At 39.1% G+C, this 18,106-nt stretch overlaps 1 protein-coding gene across 1 annotated transcript in view; it reads left to right on the top strand.

Annotated features, from left to right (window-relative positions):
• MAN2A1 (mannosidase alpha class 2A member 1) overlaps positions 1-18,106 on the top strand; it is a 174,776-nt gene that overhangs the window by 1,602 nt on the left and 155,068 nt on the right. The gene's annotated exons all lie outside the window — the stretch shown is intronic.

The raw sequence follows: 18,106 nt of genomic DNA, 5'->3' as shown, positions 1-18,106 counted from the left end.
AGGCCGTGAAGTTGACATAAGATTTTTTATCTTTTGTGACAGTGTAAATGACCAAAGAATATCCTTGCCATTTTATTCTATTAAGCTAGAGCAAATGGCTTGAATTTGAGATTAAAGTACAAACTTTACTGGAATTATTTTGAAAGTGAAAAAAGACCCTTTTATGGATGCTATCATCAATACAGAGCACTCAACATGTTTTATTGGTGAGAGGTATTAAAAATCTTGCTGCAGAGAGTGTATCAAAATTTTAAAAGCCTCTGCTTCCCCTAAGAAATATGACAGAAAAAATAGAAACAAGCACTATGGGCATCTTTAAATCTTGAGCTCAGAGCTTGTCTAGTACTTCTTGATGAGGTTGGAAAAAGGTAAGGAGTTTTAAGCTTAGATTGATTATGTTGTGTAATTTTTGGTTGAAATTACTGTGATTTTTTTTCCTCTCCAGTAACCTCATTTTCAGAATTTTCTTCATTACAGGAAAATGATAAAAAAGTGATATATTCTATTTAGTATTACCTTAAATAATGTCCTTTGGCTTTGGCTTTGACTTGATCACTTGAAAATGATTTATGCAAACATCTGGACCGGGGTTTTCTGGCAACCTTGACATTTTCTCTGTTTCTAAAGACACGAGTGACTCATTCAGTTACTGGGAAATCTTAGGCAAAGTTAATTTCAATATTGCAATATCCATCCTCAGTCCTCAATGAGAGGCTGAAGTTCTGCTTTAAGTGTAAAGCGTTTGATGAAAGGTGACAGTGGCTGCTGGAAGAGAAGGCTGTTGGTATTGTACTGGGAGGTGGAGCATTTTTTATTTAAGATTGCCCTTCTCAGATTTTCTGTACTGGATTTTCACTGCAGAAAGAGGTATTCTTTGTTTTAGTGCTTGGAGGGCCACTGAATCCCCAAACAGACATTTTAAGAGCCCTATGTGAGCTTAACTATTATGTGTGTCATATTAGCCTTCGTATTTTACACAGTAAACTTAATTCCCATAACCACCACACAGTGGGCGAGGGAACTGAGTCACGTAGAGATTAGTTTGCCCAAGGTCACTTAGCTGTAAGCTGAGATTTGAACAGGTATCATTTGGAGTCCAGGCTCTCAGCCACTATGTTGTCTTGTCTCTTAGGAATCTGTTGCCTACTGTTTAGGCTGCCATCTACTTATGGAAAGACCTGATGTAAAATATAGAGCAGTGGTCCTCAACCTTTTTGGTACCAGGAACTGGTTTCGTGGAAGACAGTTTTTCCACAGATGGGGGTGGGGTTGGGGGGAGTATGGGGTTTCGGGGGATGGTTTGGGGATGAAACTCTTCCACCTTAGATGATCAGGCATTAGATTCTCATAAGGACCATGTGACCTAGATCCCTCACATGGGCAGTTCACAATAAGGGTTGTGCTCCTATGAGAATCTCATGCTGCTGCTGATCTGACAGGAGGTGGAGCTCAGGCGGTAATGCTTGCTGGCCTGCTATGCCACTCACCTCCTGCTATGTGGCCTGTTTCCTAACAAGTCCACAGTCCTGGGATTGGGTACCCCTGATATAGAGCGTGTTGCTCTCTGGTACCTTAGCTTATGACTTTTCGTTAAGGAACTTTTATTCTGAAGCCATAATGAATGTGTGTGTGTGTGTGTGTGTTTTCTGCAACATTTAATACTTGAGATTTATACCTTCCCAGAATGTCTTTGAGCTCATTTCAGAGCTAGATATTATAATGAAAACCATTATGCAGTCCAGCATCCAGAACTTGAGTTGATTCTTTTATTTTTTTTTTTCACTACTTCTAACTTATTCTTAATTTGATAACGCCAAACACAGCAAAAGGAAGTTGCAATTTATTTCTTTGACAAGTTTGGGTACTGAATTCTTGAGTTGCCAAGCTGGTTGGTCAGTATATGTCATTTTTGGTGTCTAGCAGAATGAGTTATTTAGGTGGGTATTGAGTACCTCTAAATTGTCCATTTTAGTTGGTTTCAGTTGATATGGAAACTTCACTAGACTTTAAGGTCCACCTTGTAAACAAGGTATTTTTAAAGACCATTCTAGACTGAGAGCAATCTATTTGCGGCTTTTCAGAGAGGAGGCTTTGTTGTTCTTTTTCTCTTCTCTCGCAGCTCTGTGTTTTCTACTACATGGCTGGACTCTGGGGCAAGAGTGGGCTGGCTCAGGGTGCTCCAGTTTTTCTCACCCTGGAACAGCTGTCTGCCTTTGAGATATTCTTTGGAGGTCTATCTTGTAGCCCTCCGAAGCATTGCTTCTGCTTCTGGGAGGAATTCCTTGGAGGACTAGAGGCAACAGGGGGCTTAATCTGTTGTAACTTGTGTGTATATTTCAGAATTAATAAATCTCAGCTAAAAAAATAAAAAAAAAACTCCACTGTGAATAAGAGGTTGGTCCTGGCCTAATGTCCTGAAGATGCTTTATGATAACTTGGAAGAATTTGAGCAGATGGAAAGGAGAGACTTTGTTAAGGTCTCCCTGAAATTAGTCATCACTTCTTACAAGCAAGATTTCACAAGTTGCTTACTATCTATGGTGTGTATAATAGGGTTATCTTATTGATGTCTTATGTTTGGATCTGGAGAATTAAATTAATGAGTCAGGTTTTGTATAACAAATGATCACTCTTTAAATAATTAGTGTAGCATATGATCAAAGAGATTAATATTAACTCTTAAAATATGGAAATGGAGACGCTAATGGAAAATGTGAAAGTGAAAGTGAAGTTAAAATTTTATCTTTTTGCCTATGTAACATTTATCAAGTGAGAATGCCTTTAAATAAGCATTTGAAAGCCATTAGAAGGTGGGAACTTGTATACCTTCTTTTTTTTTTTTCTTTGGGACAGGGTCTTGCTCTGTCATCCAGGCTGGAGTACAGTACAATCACAGCTTAACTACAGTGGTCTTGAATTTTTGGGCCAAAACCTTCCCACCTCAGCCTTCTGAGTAGCTAGGACTGCATGTGTGAATGCTACTGTGCCCTGCCAATTTTAAAATTTTTATTTTGTAGAGATAGGATCTTGCTATGTTGACCAATTGGTTTTGAATTCTTGGCCTTAAGCTATTCTCCTGCGATTATAGGTGTGATCCACTGCTCCCAGTTGCCTTTTTTTAAAAACTGTTATTGTGCATTGTGAAACTATAATACACATACAGAAATGTGCTTACATGCTTTATACATCAGTAGTACTTCTTAAGAGTCCAGCATTGTAGTTGTTACTGATGAAACTTGGCCCATGTCAATAAGTTTAACTAGGACTTTGATTCCCCCATTTTTTTTTCTTACTTTCGTAAATCTGTAGATCTTAAGAGTGACATACAAGGAAAATATGATTTCCTTCCCCTTCTTTCAGTGCAGTCTATTTACAAATAATAGCACTTGCTGCTGGGGTTTGTTCAAATTTGTATGAGGGAGTTTGTCTTATTTCCTAGGATATGATGCTGGAGATCTGTGCTTTTTGGGAAGTGGTGGAACTTTGACAGTGCAGAAGAATTTAAGAATGCAAGAACAAACATTAGAGCCTTTTGAGGCAGGTGTCCTCCAACCTCTCTTCAGTCCAACAGCCCTGTGGGACTCTTCCTGATCAGTGTTTTTCACTAAGACCCAAGCTTATTTCCTAGAAACCAACTGGGCCAGATCCATGACTGTCTATGGTCTGAAGACAATAGTTTATGGTGTTTTTTTTTTTTTTTAATTGAATCGGGTGTGTTGTTCCCAGATGAACACTGTTATCAGGGCCTAAACAAGTATTTTTGCCAGGGAGATGTTACAATTGTATTATTGGAAGGGGATTTTCTCTCTTATGTGTTAATTTGCATTAAGAGGTGTCTGGGCTGTGGGCAAAATAGGAACTAAAATGATCACTTTTATTTGTTTTTGAGTCAGCTATTGCTTTTTGTGATAACTTAAAACTTTGGCCTTTTTTGAAGGAATGAAGTGCCGAGAGTTTCCTGGAACGAGTGAGGTGGTTCAGTAGCTGTTGCTGATCACCTGGTTTATTCTTAGTTTTTTTTTTTTGCATTCAGAAGTCTTAGTTTTCCCTTGTTCTCCAACGTCTGTAATCTTTAAGAAAATGGGAGGATATTTAGCAGCTCTGATGACCTGGATTTGCTGGATTGTAAAGGCCTTACTGCATTTTTTGTCCCTTCTGTCTTGGTAAAGTTCTTGATAGCAGCAGCTTTTATGAAAGTTTGAACAGAACTAAGGCAAGGAGGAAGAACTCTAAAATAGTGATTTTTGCTTCTCAGTTGTTATTAGTAGGTTGATCAGGAGAGGAAGTAGGACATTTTAAAATGGGTTTCTGTTTAAGTTATCAAGCCAAGCTGCTATTTTTAAGGTTGAAACCATGTTTAAATTCAGACAAGTTTGAGGATTAATTGTACTGAAATGGAACTCATATCTAGTGCTTTAGTGAGTATTGCTAAATTTGCCTAGAATAGGGAGGAAGTAAATCATTTGATTTGATGAACTCTGTCACTTGAGGTCATATCATATCTTTTCTGAAAGAGTGCTCTGTTTAAGTTATATTTTTATGCAGACTGGTGCATAGTAGGTATCTAGTAAATGTCTGTTATGATTGTTATTTTTTTAATTGAGACAGAATCTCGTTCTGTCACTAGGCTAGAGTACAGTGGCATGATCTCGGCTTACTGCAGTCTCCGCCTTCCAGATTCAAGTGCTTCTCCTGCCTCAGCCTCCCGAATAGCTGGGATTACAGGCACGTGCCACCACACCCAGCTAATTTTTGTAATTTTAGTAGAGATGAGGTTTCACCATGTTGGCCAGGATTGTCTCTATCTCCTGGTGACGTTGGGCCTCCCAAAGTGCTGGGATTACAGGCATGAGCCACCAGGCCCGTACGGTATCTAGTAAATGTCTTAATGTTAAATTTCTAAATCTAACATACTATTTTCTAAAGAAGAGATCACCTTTAAAGTACTTTAGTTTAAAACTGTACATACTCTACCATTTGCTGCCTCTCTCCACGGTTTACAAGCTCATTGCTATTGATGTTTTAGGCCAGAGAATTATTTGGTGTTAAGGGCTCTCCTGTGTATTACAGGGTATCTAGCAGCATCTTTGCTGTCTACCCAATATCTGCCAACGTCACCTTTCTCTCTCTGTCCCCCTAGTTTTAGGAACCAACAATGTCTCCAGACACTGCTTAATATCCTCTGGAAGTGGGAATCATCTCTGTTGAAACTACAGTGGGTGTGGTCTTGTCAAAGGCCTATTCTTTATACCTAGGACACTTTGTTAGCACTTTTCGTTTTGGGAAGGAGTGATCAAAAGGCTGCTTGAGAAAACTGCAGACATTTCAAAATATTTTTGCAGACAGTTTTCATACTACCTTATTAATCAATATATCTTATCTACCTATGCTAAAAGGTAAGAGGAATAAATCTGGACAAGTGTCAACCTCTAATTCAGCTGGAAGAAAGTAAAAGATGATCTGTTTACTATGACCTGACCCTAATGCTTTTCTCAGAATACCTGTGTCCAGCTGGAAAAAATTTAAGCTCCATTATAATAATCTTCAATTTTTTCCTTTAACTTATATATGAATATAATCTATCCTTGTGTTTTTTGTAACATACTACAGCTTAGAATTCTAAATGTGTAAGGACTTTTAGGCATCCTGAGAAAGAATAGAGCTCACTCATCAAAAAACACTAGTTGTCTTTTTGAGCTGCAGCCTTTTGATCACTCCTTAAAATGAGAAAAAGCAGGGAAAGAAACTGGAAAATAAGGAGAGTGGATAGAGACTTACCTCCTGTTTATTTCATTTTGTCCTCTAAATAGCATTTTTTTTTTTAAAGAAAGTGGGATGGAGGTAGGAGGGCAGGGAAATAAAGTTCTTGACAAATATGTTCCCTCTTCCTCTTTTGTCTTCAAGGCCTTTCGTTTTAAACTCTGCCTAAGTCAGCTAACTATGAGCAGAATCTGCCTGCTACCTGTCTTTATAGGGCTATGAGCTGAGAATGGTTTTTGCATTTTTAAATGGTTTAAATAATATTTTATGACATAGCCATGGTCATTCATCTACCAGTCTCTGGCCACTTTCATACAGTAGTGGCAAAGTTTAGTAGATAGGACAGAAATTAGCTCACAAAACCTAACATATTTGGCCCTTTTCAGAAAGAGTTTGCCAATCACTAGTTTAAACTATATTTCTCTATTGCTAATATTGGATGCGAATAGTATGGTTAGATCTGTTAAAGTAGATGTGGGTTAAAGACAAATAAAATTCTTGTAAATTGGTTATTAGGTAACCATTGGTCAAACTTTGTTTTTTAGAGAGTGGTTTAAAACGTGCTATCTACATGTTTCATATATTTCCAGGTATCCTTGGGGAACTTTCCTAGAGTGTGGAAATGCTTGATGAGTTTAATTTGTTTCTCTTCTTTCACCTGAAGGTTTCATACTGTGGGAATGCTCTGGGAGGGAAGGTTCTGGGCCATGAACTAGGCAAAATTGATCCATAGCTTCAAGATTGAAAACCATGACTTTAGAACTTTTGGGATCTTCTGTAATTCACAGATGGGCTGAATTCTGAGCCCAGTCTGATTGCTTGAGTTAGTTAGTCCTGAGAAGGGAGTGCTCAGGTATAGGTATCATCTTCATAAGCTGTAAATATGGGTTGGAACTCAGCCAGTCTCTGGGATCCTGAGCATTGCTCAGCTTGGAGGCAGGGTACTTTCGGCAGAAGTACTGGCCTGCTCTTCTGCTTATCAAAGAGTAATTCTTGCTAATTTTCATGATTTTCTTCACTTTTAAAGATTATATGCCACTTTCTTTGCTGTAACACAGGCCACCATACCATTTGTTTCCTCAGAGATTTTAGTATCATCTTTAAATTGCAATACACTTAGTCTGAACAAAATGGGGGTAATGCATGTCATTGAGTAGTACTAAGGTTAGTGTTAAGTAGAGTTTTTTAAGTATTTTTTTCCGCTTAAAAATATATGCATTTGTGCATTTTTCACATGTAGATGGATTTACTACTGGCCTCCTTTGCAGGTGGTGCCTTTGGAAGTCCAAAGAAATTAAATGTTTTTTTCCAAGAGCAGAGAAGACTCCAAATCCGAACCTGTCCTGTGTTCTTGCCAGTGAACTTCATTGGCTTCAATGAGGAGTCTGGAGTACCAATGATTTTTTTTTTCTTTAAACATGTGCAATGTATAAAGGTATAAGTGCACATAGAAATAATTCAGACGACATAGAAAGGTAGACGTTGACAATAGAATCCCTCTCTCTTTTTTCCCCATCCTTAGTCCACTTTTCTTTGAGCCCCACTTCTCACCATTTCTTTGTTCCACATGTGGTTCCTTCTTTAAATATATGCGTATACCTCTTTTTTGCTTTTTTTTTTTTCTTCAATTTCAAGTATTGTTTCCCTTTAGAAGAGATGAAGAATTTAACTCAATACCCACTACTGTTTCCAGTTTTTTAAAAAGTTTTGTATTCAATTTCTGTTTGGTATGCCTTAACAACTTTCAATGATGTTATTGCATTTGTTTTCTTGATCCATCAACTTTAGACCTAAAGTCGACTCCCCACTCTGTCAGTCAAGGAATTTGGCACTTCTCAGCCTTCTCCCACTCATTTCTCTTCCTTCTCATTTCTCACCCTCCCTCAGCCATCAGTTTTTTTACATCAACATGCCTTATATCATCTTCTTTTCATTTTGTGACTGAATGTGTTATGTGCTCTGACTATAGGTTAGTTACAAAAATTGAAAACCTGTAAACAAGGATACAGAATTTTAGGAGGAATAAGTTCAAGAGATCCATTGTACAACATGGTGATTATAGTTAATAATAATGCATTGTAGTTTTGAAAATTGCAAAGAGTAGATTTTAAGTGTTCTCACCACAAAAAAGATAAGTATGTGATGTAATGCATATGCTAATTAGCTTGATTTAGCATTCCACAATGTATGCATTTTTCAAAATCATATACTTGATAAATATATACAATTTTTATTTGTCAGTTAAAGAGAGCTTGTTTGGAGATTCCAGTGGGGTAGTGCAGCTCCTCATGTACTCTTGACCAAAGACCAGTCCTCCTCTATCAGAGATGGTTATTCTCTTTGACCGAGCATGCAGCTTCGGGAGGGATGGACATGAGAGAGGAGGGGGACACCTGCCTAGCCAGCCAGATCAGCTGAATCAACCCTAGCGATCAATGGGGTGACAGATTTCGCAGCCAGACTGCACTCACATCCTGATATTATTTTATACTCCTGATATAATATCAGTTAAAAAATAAAAAATGTTAAAAATAGAAAACCAGCACATAGCGTTTTCAATTTTATGATGATAAATACCATTCGATGTATGTCAGGTAGTTTGGCTTCATAGAGAAGAAGGGATAATCTTGGTCATTAAACTTGTACCACTTGAGGGAAATATTCTGTGCATCAGAGCAAGTGGAGTCTCTTATCTTATCTTCCAGCTGGTAAGAATCATGCTGTATCAGTTTACATTACTTCTGTACAATGACTTCCTTGTATGCAGCATTTTTTTTTTCTATTTCTAATTCCTTTCCCTTTTCATTAGTGTCAAAGGAAATAGAAGTTATTGATTCCTATCTGTTGAATCTCATTATTTAAAAAATCATTTTACAACTCAGCATGCACCAACATTTTGGTCTCTTGTGCCTATTAAGACAAAGTCTGAAGTTTTTCATTTTTTTGTTTTGGTCATTCACAATTACTATTTACTCACATTGCCATGCTTCTTCTAGGACTGATAGCACTGTGTCTCCTTTGTGATGAGAAGCCTTTCCCTTCAGGGTGAGGACTTCGGGGCTGAAGATGTACTTTGCAGCAGTTCTCTTCTGTTGCTTCAGACCACAGGTGTAGAGGAATGTAGAATTTATGGGTCCTGGCCTTGGTGGTAACATTTTACCTGTAGAGCACCAGAGCGTTGAAGCATGAGAATGTGAATCATTTTTAGAATCATTTTCTACGTAAAAAAGTCCTGAATTGGCGTTTTTAGAATCCAGTGAAATAGTCATTCTTTTAACAGTCACCAGCATTCCAGAAAAGTCATGCATATGAAAAATTCAGGCATAGAATTGTAAAGTAGGCTGGGTCCTTCCAGGTCAGGTAATTTTTAGTCTTTGATTTTTCAGATAAGGGCACCGAGTCACATAAACTAGACCTCAGCAATTTGCCTAGTCACAGCATACCTGGGACATGCATCACTGGCCTTCTGGCTGTAGTGTGCCCATACCCAGCATGGATTTGAAAATTTACTGCATTAGGTAATATAGAAATTATGGTAGACATATGTTACTTGCTTTGAAAGAACTTTTTAGTTATTTAGAAAAACAAAACTGCCATTTGGGAAACTATCAGAGACAGTTAAGTGCTGTTATTCATTAAAAAAATAAAGAGGTTAGAATGGTACCTAGCATATAGTAAGTGCTCAGTAAATGCTAGTTGTTACCAATGGACAGAGGTTTATAGCATACTTATGTAGCAGGCACATTTCTAGGTTCTGGGGATACAGGAGCTAAGACTAAAACAAAGAGTCAATGATATTATTTTATACTCCTGATATAAAGGCAAAGGCCTTAAAGAGAAATCAAAAACAGAACCAACTTCTGGTGATGGCCTGGCTTAAGTTGATTAAAGGAGAGGGGAAAGAATCTAAGCTTTTGCCATTGGTTAGTACTTTGAAGGAAGAAAGAACATTGTTAGTGTGAAGTACAGTACTTCTGAAGGCTTTGAATCCTGGAGGAGATTGGCTTGATTTAGAATCCTTGGTGCCTGTAGACAGTAGTTGGGAAAACACTGTGGGTAGTTCAGGATCAGATTGCAAATCACCCTGAGAGTTTAAAGAATTGTGAGTTAGATAGTTGTGAACCACTCCAAGTTATTGAATATACCAGGAAGCTGCTTGAGAAAAGCAGTGTGAGAGAATTAATTTTGTAGAAAATTTTAGACCTGGAAAGGAGCTAAGAGAATATTCAATCTAGATTATTCTGGTAGCTGTGTGTAGGAAGACTCAAGCAGGAAAGCAGCTGAGAATCTGTTTGAGGTAATACAGACATAAGGCAGTAAATCCCTGTACCAGTATTGAATTGGCTAGAATTGAGAGGATGAAAAATGTGGAGACATCTTGTAAAGAAAAGGACCAGGACTTCTTAACAGATTTGATCAAGGGTAATGATGAGTGGCTTGAATCAGAAAATTTCTCCTACCTTTTTCCTTTGGGATGTTGGAAACTGGTTGTACTATTTGCAGAAGGGGATAGTTTGAAAGACAAGCTGATCTGGAAAGCCAAGTTCAGTTTTGTTTATGATGAAATGGACTTTAGTGGAAGTAACCAAGTGTGCTCGAAAGCCAGTTAGAGATCAGGAAAGGGAGATGCTGATCTGGTAGTCATCAGCATAGCCAAGAATGAATGAGCTCACTTGGGGACTGAGCTTAGTGAAGGCAGAACCGAGTATATTTCTTATATCCAAAAGCTGCACATCTTACGTTAAGAATTTTGTGTAGCAGATGTTAATGAAATAAAGCGGCTTGTGTTCAAATTGTCAGAAACCAGCAGCTCATGGATCAGCTTACCTAAGAAAAGATGACCAGAAGAGAGGATTTCAAAGAAGCATTTTAGTAGGAGTTTAAAAAAGGCCCTTCTCATCTTTGGCACAAATGATAGGACTAAATTATTTTTTCTAGGTTGTAAGACAGAACATAAATTACTTTTGTGTGTGTGTGGAAGGAGGATGGCCAGACAGGCGATGGAGAGGGAGAGAGAGATTTATTAAGGATGAAAATGCAGTACCCCTAATAGGGGGCTGAAGGTTAAAGGTTGTTCTGAAGGTCAGACAGATTTCTGAGAATACCCTCCAAACTGCCTCTTGTTGATAATAAAGAAAAACCCCTACTGTTGGGCTGGTAGCTGATCCCATGAACTGAAGAAGTAAAAACTGTCTTTGACCCAGGGCTACCTCTGGAAAATGTGTAGAATCAACAACAACACTTGAGATATAGGATACTTCTTGCGACTTTTAGGTAGAAGATCCAATCAGTAATTGTTTTAAACGAAAGAGATTTGGGAAGAACTCCAGATATTTGTATCCTTAACTCATCTTTGATAGCCGATGGTATGATATTTAGAGGTTTGCTATTATTGTATTGTTACGTATTATGTCTTACTACTGCATTTGTTGCTTCTGTGGTATTTACCGTGTCTTACCTTGCCCTTGTAGACTAGTTGGTGCAGATGGATTTTTATAAAGAAAGGCAGTAGGAAAGAACTTGTAAAACTTTAGAGTGCTTGTATAAAGAATAGTTTGGAAATTATACTTCTGTAGTGCTTGTATAAAGAATAGTTTGGAAATTCAGTATTTATAAAAATTCAGGTGAGACTTGCTTAAATACCTGTCTCCTGTCAATAAGAAATAGAAGGGACTTATTCAGGAAATGATTAGTATAAATAAAGTTGAAGGGGGTTTGATTATCTACTTAATACAACCCTGCCTTCAGAGGCTTTCCAAAACTATTTCTGAATGAAAAATGATCTTGGACATATCAGTTGCATTTATTTTAATAGGCCAACACTGTTTAGGTTGATTACTGACAATTATTCTCTTTTTGTGTTAAAACTGTTTTTCAGAATTACTTGTGTAAAATTATAATACGTTGATGAACTTTTGTTAGCGTATCCTAACATGCAATATATGACATTAATACATGGTAAATGAGTTTAGGTAGTATAAATGGATAGTGCCTAAACCTTGTGTACAAAGATACGCATTTGTCAAAAAAATATAAGACAGATTACCAACATAGACCAGCAGTCATTGCCTATGTGATGTGTAATAACATGACCCTGGTTACCTGAGAATTGTTGCAGTCTGAAGTGTATCACATGAACCTTCATGCAAGTTCTTGGGTGGATACACTGTTGGCAGACTCTGTCAGAGTGCTAAGCATAAGAATATAAATTAAAAATAAGTTTTAGAAGAAAAGTTGGTGTGCTTTTTAAAAATACTCCGCAAAACATACTGCTCCATAGAACGGGTTGAGAAGTGCTGAATTAAACAAAGAGCTCTGTTAGTCAACAGTTAATATGTTTAGTGGCACTTAATTGCAGTTATTAAATGGGTTTGTAAGTAATAAAACTGCATTTTATTAAGATTTTATAATCTACAAACTTTGCCCTACACCCTTCTTCCAGTCATTTTTAAGTGGGTATCTGTTTTGCATAGTCTCATTTTATATAATAGCTTGGTGTCTGAAATGTTGCCTCAACAGGAGTTAAGTTCTGTGCAGCCATATTGGGCTGGTGCAGATAGGTCTGTATGGTTCTAATCTAAACATACATCTGGAAACTCACAGGGTGGAGCTGGCGCTGCCTCCTGGAACTTGTAGAAAACATCAGCAACTGGAGTCCTGACCACATTTTTGGATGAGGGTGGTGAGAGAATGAGATGCTGTTATTCGAGGTCAAGGCTTGGATCCTGTGTCATGATTCTGGCAGCTACTAAGTTGGTTGCCCACCTGCAGTTATGAGTCCCTTGAGTGCCCTGCCAGAGCACGTGATGTTGGGCTTGGCACTCTTACCTGCATCTGAGCAGCCTCTTTTACTATCATACCTAGGCAGGTGTGAGGTTTATGAAAAATGATTTGCCTGAGGAAAGAGAGTGTATTGCTCCTGTGATTTGGTAAGGTATTCTGTAACTATGCATTTTTTATGCTCACATCATGAAGGCATTTATTTCTTTGAATGGACAAGTGGTTGCACAAAGACAAATTCCACAATTTGGAAGAAATTCAGGCATGTTAAGCTTTGGGTCTGGAAAATAGTATTAAAACGTAATTTATAACTGGCTGTGGCTTGTTGATGGACAGTTGGAGATACATACAGAATTACGAGCACTGCTCCAGTTCACACTCTTTCTGGCCTCAGCACTACACATCTTAAGGGGTGGAATGGGCACTAGGAGGGTTACCTGTCATTTTATCAAACCCGAAAGCCTTCCTGTTAAGTTTCAGAGATCTGACTAAAGGCAGAGTTTTTCTGTAGAGATTGAATAGTGACTTACTGACCAGGGACTGCAGCAATAATGATGATACCCCTGCTGGAAATACAGACTCTCTTTTACCAAATTGCAGTTTCTATATTTAGCTGTAATGCGGAGGTTCTTAACTGGGGATGTGTGAGAATCGCCTGGTGAGCCATTTTAAATCATAAAAGGCAGATCTGTGCGCTTTCTCTAGGTAATCCCATTTGTTCCTATTGCTTGAAATTCATATTTATTCTGGCCACTCAAATTTATATATTTAGCACTGACTTCTCTCCTGAATTCCAGACTTGCATGTCCACTGACGCCACCATTCAGATATCTAATAGTTTCAGGATATAACATTTGCCCCTCTGTCTCCTCCCCAATGAACTGGCTTGTGGTCCTGATTCTCTAAAATGCCACCCAATAAGCCTCACCCTTGCCTCAGCACAAAACTGAAAGGCCATTTTTTTTTTCTTTTCTGCCCCTCCCATTCCTAGCTCATCTTTCTTGTCATTCTTTCATGTTCCTTCCCTGCCTGTCCAAGCTATCATGGCTTTCCCCTGGCAAACTGCAGCCTCTTACTCCACTTGCCCCACTGTGGCTCCAGAATGGCTTAAAGCTTTTTAATTGTTTAACTCTAAAACTCAGTCTAAGATAAAGATGTTGATGCTGCTTTTTCTGAAAATTACTTTTAACCATAAAGGGTAACTCTGTCTTTTACTCCTTTATTCAAAGTTAGGTGTAGAGCCTTGTTAGACCAAATTATGCTCCTGGGAGACAACTTATGAGGTTGCATGGCCTCACCCTCCATTTCTTGGGCTCACAGCTCCTTAGAGTCATGCCTCTCCAGCTCTGATGATGGAGATTTGGGCAAGGCTTTCTCTAAGAAGGACTAAGCATACAAATATTTTATAAGCTTTATAGGGCCAACTCTTTGTCAGGTATATTAGTTTCCTGTTGCTGCCATAACAAATCACCACAAACTTAGAGGCATAAAACAAGAAAAAATGTATTGTCTTACAGTTCTGTAGGTCAGAAGTCTGAAAAAAGTCCTATTGGACTAAAATAAAGATGTCTATAGAGCTGTATTCCTTCTGGAGCCTCCAGGGGAGAATCTGTTTCCCTGTCTTTTCCAGCTTCTGGAGGCTGAGTGCATTCCTTGGCTCAAGGCCCCCTTCCAGCAATAGCATCATTGTAATTTCTTGTGTCCTCAAATCTCCCTTTCTGGCCTGACTCTTCCATTTTCCTCTTTTCCCTTATGATTACATTGGGCCTACTCAGATATTCTAGAGTTTTCTTCCCATCTCCAAAGCCTTAAAATTAATGACATCAGTGAAATTCCTTTTGTCATGTAAGGTGAGGTATTCACAGACTTCAGGGATTAGGAGAGGGAATTCTGCTTACTGCACCAGGCACTCTTTAAATTTATTTGCATATGCTAACTAATCCTCATAACAACCCTATGAATTAGGTATTACTTCTCCCCATTTCATAGATGAGGAAACTGTGGCACAGAGAAGTTACGTAGCTTTGAACTTGCCCAAAGTTACATAGCCATTAAGTAGTGGTGCCAGAGTTCAAATTTTGGTTGGCATCAGAGTCTGTTCTTAATTATGATGCATACTGTCTGGAGGTACATACTGTAGAACCCTTCAAAGTGATTTTTCAAAAGCCATGCTTTTATTCTGTAGCAGCAGCTACAGTAATACCTTCTTCAGTGCTTACTTGTTGGCACATCCTATCCTAAATTGTTTCATAGCCATTCCAAGCAATGAGTATTAGCATCTGCATTTTGCCCATAAGGAAACTGAGGCCCAGGATTAAGTTACTTCCCTAAGATTACATGGCCGGTAAGTGCCGAAACTAGTATTGGAAGCTAGATAGCCTGAACTGGAGCCCATGTGCTTAGTCATTAAGCTGAATTGCTTTCACCTTTATCTGTGAAGGAAGTCATTAAAAATAAAGGTAATCTTTGCTCTTACATGGTGGGCACATCTGGTGACACACAGTCCAGAAAGAACTTGATGTGTTGGAGTGATATGCTGAATCTAACAGAATTAGATTTGAAGGAAAAAAAACATAAATGAAAGGTGGTATAGATTATAAATTTCAGATACATACACACACATTAGTGTAAAGTTTTGTTTCTTTTGAATGCTACTATTGGTGGTTATATTATAAACATAATATATCTTCTAAAGCTCTTATAGCTAGAAACTTGATTTGGTTGAGTGCAGATCTTAGTCGCTACCATGATAGGAACTAGTCCAGAATTACCTTGAAGTTCTTTTTCCAAACTCCCTTCACTCACCACATGAGGTGAAAACAATAGTCTCTTGAGCCAGGTTACTGATGGTAGTAAAAATGGAAATTTTTTGATTGGACTATACAGAATCCATAATTTTTGCTCTAGAAAGGAAACCACGTATTGTACCCTATTCACCAGGTCATAAGTGTCATCCTGTGACCAAACATGAGTCCCATTCTATATTATTTCCCAAACAGGCCATGAAAACCACTCTATTAATTAGCTCTTTCCTTCTCATTCTTACCCACTTTTTGGGATACAGTGAAGACTTTTTTGGATTTTCTTTCTTTCAAAATGGTTAATGTGTTTCATTTGTATTATTTTTGGTATAGGTTTATATGCCAAAACATAACATTGACTACTTAGAAAAAAATGATTTCTCTCTCCGTCTTTTTTTCCTCCCAATAAATACCTGTGTAATGGTTATTGCTGAGTTTAAAATGAGGAAACTGAGGCCAGTATAAGAAAATTAAATGTCAATTTATTCAGCTCCTGGGCGAGGTTCTCTGGTCCCGGGAAAGGGGGCCAGAGAAGTTGCCCTGACCTCCTGGGGGCGGGGCGGGTTATGGCTAGGAGGAACGAGCAACAGCTGGGTACTCTGATTGGCTCCAGGGGAGTGGGATTGGACCGGGGCCGGCTGCTATTGGTTGGCGGGTTGTTGGGCGGGTTTTCTGGTGCCAGAGCCGGCCAGGGTTGCATCAGGCAGAGCCTTCCAGGGGAGCTATGTGGCAGAGCTAGATGCCGAGTGCAGAGCCAGGTGCTGGGTGCAGAGTCAGGTGCTGAGTGCAGAGGTGGGTGTGTCTCGACTCCTCACGAGGCAATTGGCCTTACAACCTGAGATTCTGCTGTGTGTCAGCTGGGTAGGCATCAGGGTACAGTACTTGAGTAAAATAGCTATGGTGCCTGTTGTCAATATAGGGATCCATTTAGTGAGGAAAAGAGGGAAGCAATACATGAATAAAATAGATAATTGTAATAACACTGTGGAGGAAACAACAAATAAGTTGAGATAAACAAAAACAACACTGTAGAAGAAACAACACATAAGTTGAGACAAACAGTAAATTGAGGAGACTGTTTTAGAATGGCTGGGGAAGGCTATACAGAGGTGACATTCGGCATGAGGATTGAAGCATTATGTAAAGGGAGACTATGTACAAAGGTTTTAGGGTAGGGAGGAGCTGGCTTGGAACAGAGATAAGATCAAGGTTAAGCTAAGTTCAGAGAAAGAGATACTCAGTCTTTACTGACTGGTGTACCGATGTGTTGATTTTAAGGGTGCTTATCTAGAGATTAAAGGCCCTTACTGGAGATCTGAGGACTGTAGGTGGCTTTTTGGGGAGGATGGTTTTTGAACTTAAGTTTGAAAGCCAGTTTGAGACATCAGGTAGGCATTTGAATATATGGGTCTGTTTTTCAGAGGAGAGGTTCCAGCAGGAGATATAAATATGGGAGACATCATGGAATTTAAATCATGGAGTGGATGAGATCATGTAAGAGAGTATAGAGAGGTATTTGCTCAAGGAGCTAACCTTGAGGTGCTCTAACATTTAGAGGTTGGAAGTGAAGGAGCCAGCAAAGGAGACTCATAAACAGCTGGCAGGAGGAAAACCTAGGGCATGTTGTACAGGAAATGAGTAAAGAAAATGTTTCCAGAGAGGAGTGCTCCACTGTGCCTAATACTCCCTGAGATGATAGATAAGGTAAGGGCAGAGTGCTTTTCATCAGGCTTGAAACATGGGAGTCTTTGGGGACTTTACAAGGTCAGTTTTGGTGCAGTTGTGAGCAAACGCTGATTGTAATGGGCAGATGAATGAATGGGAGTTTGTAAGGAAGGAGGATAAAGAGTAGAAAGAGACTCTTGATAATCGTGGTACATGAAGTGGGTGGGGTCCTGAAGGGGAACATAAGGTGTTTTATTCAGGGTTCTTCGCAAAGACAGAACTGATAGGACAGGTGTGCACGTGCGCGCACGCGGGCGCGGGCGCGCGCGCACACACACACACACACACACACACACACACACTCATGTAAAGGGAGTTATTAAGAGAATTGGCTTATTTGATTATGGAGACTGAGAAGTTCCACTATAGGCCATCTGCATCAGGAAGCTGGAGAACCAGAGAAGTTGGTAGCAGGGCTTAGTCTAAGTCCAAAGGTCTCAGAACCAGAGAAGCCAATAGTGGAATTCTCTGTCTAAGGCGGAAGGCTCAAGAGCCCAGGTACCACTGGTGTGAGTCCTGGAGTCTAAAGGCTGGAGAACCTGAAGTTCTGACATCCAGGGCTGGAGAGGAAGAGTGATCAGGCTCTCAGAGAGAGAGGGTGAGAATTTGCCCTTTCTCTGCTTTTTTGTTCCATCTGGGCTCCTATTTGATTGGATGGTGACTGCCACATTTAGGGCACATCTTCTCCACTCAGTCCACTGATTCACAAACTATCTTCTCTGGAAACGCTCTCACAGATACCCCTGGGGCAGTTCAATAATTCTAATCGATTGCCAAACCACCTGGGTTTCACTTTTAGTAGATAAAGGATGGGCTCAGTGTCTGCTGAAGCTCTGAGAGTGATCAGTGTTTGACCAGCTATCTGGATATTCTTTAGTCAAGTTGAACCCCAAATTAACTGTCACTTGGGGTTAAGGACAGAAAGGCGGGGAAGCAAGGAGTTTGACTTTTTTTAGTTGTACGTAACAAATAACATTAAGTTGAACCTGACGAAATCGGTGATATTTGACTATGTTTTACCTATGAGAATGGCAATTTCA

Source organism: Saimiri boliviensis, chromosome 1 (genome assembly GCF_048565385.1).
Source record: "Saimiri boliviensis isolate mSaiBol1 chromosome 1, mSaiBol1.pri, whole genome shotgun sequence".
NCBI classification, from domain to species: Eukaryota; Metazoa; Chordata; class Mammalia; order Primates; family Cebidae; genus Saimiri; species Saimiri boliviensis.
Note: the sequence above shows the minus strand (reverse complement) of the source record. Positions and strands in the feature narration are given on the sequence as shown.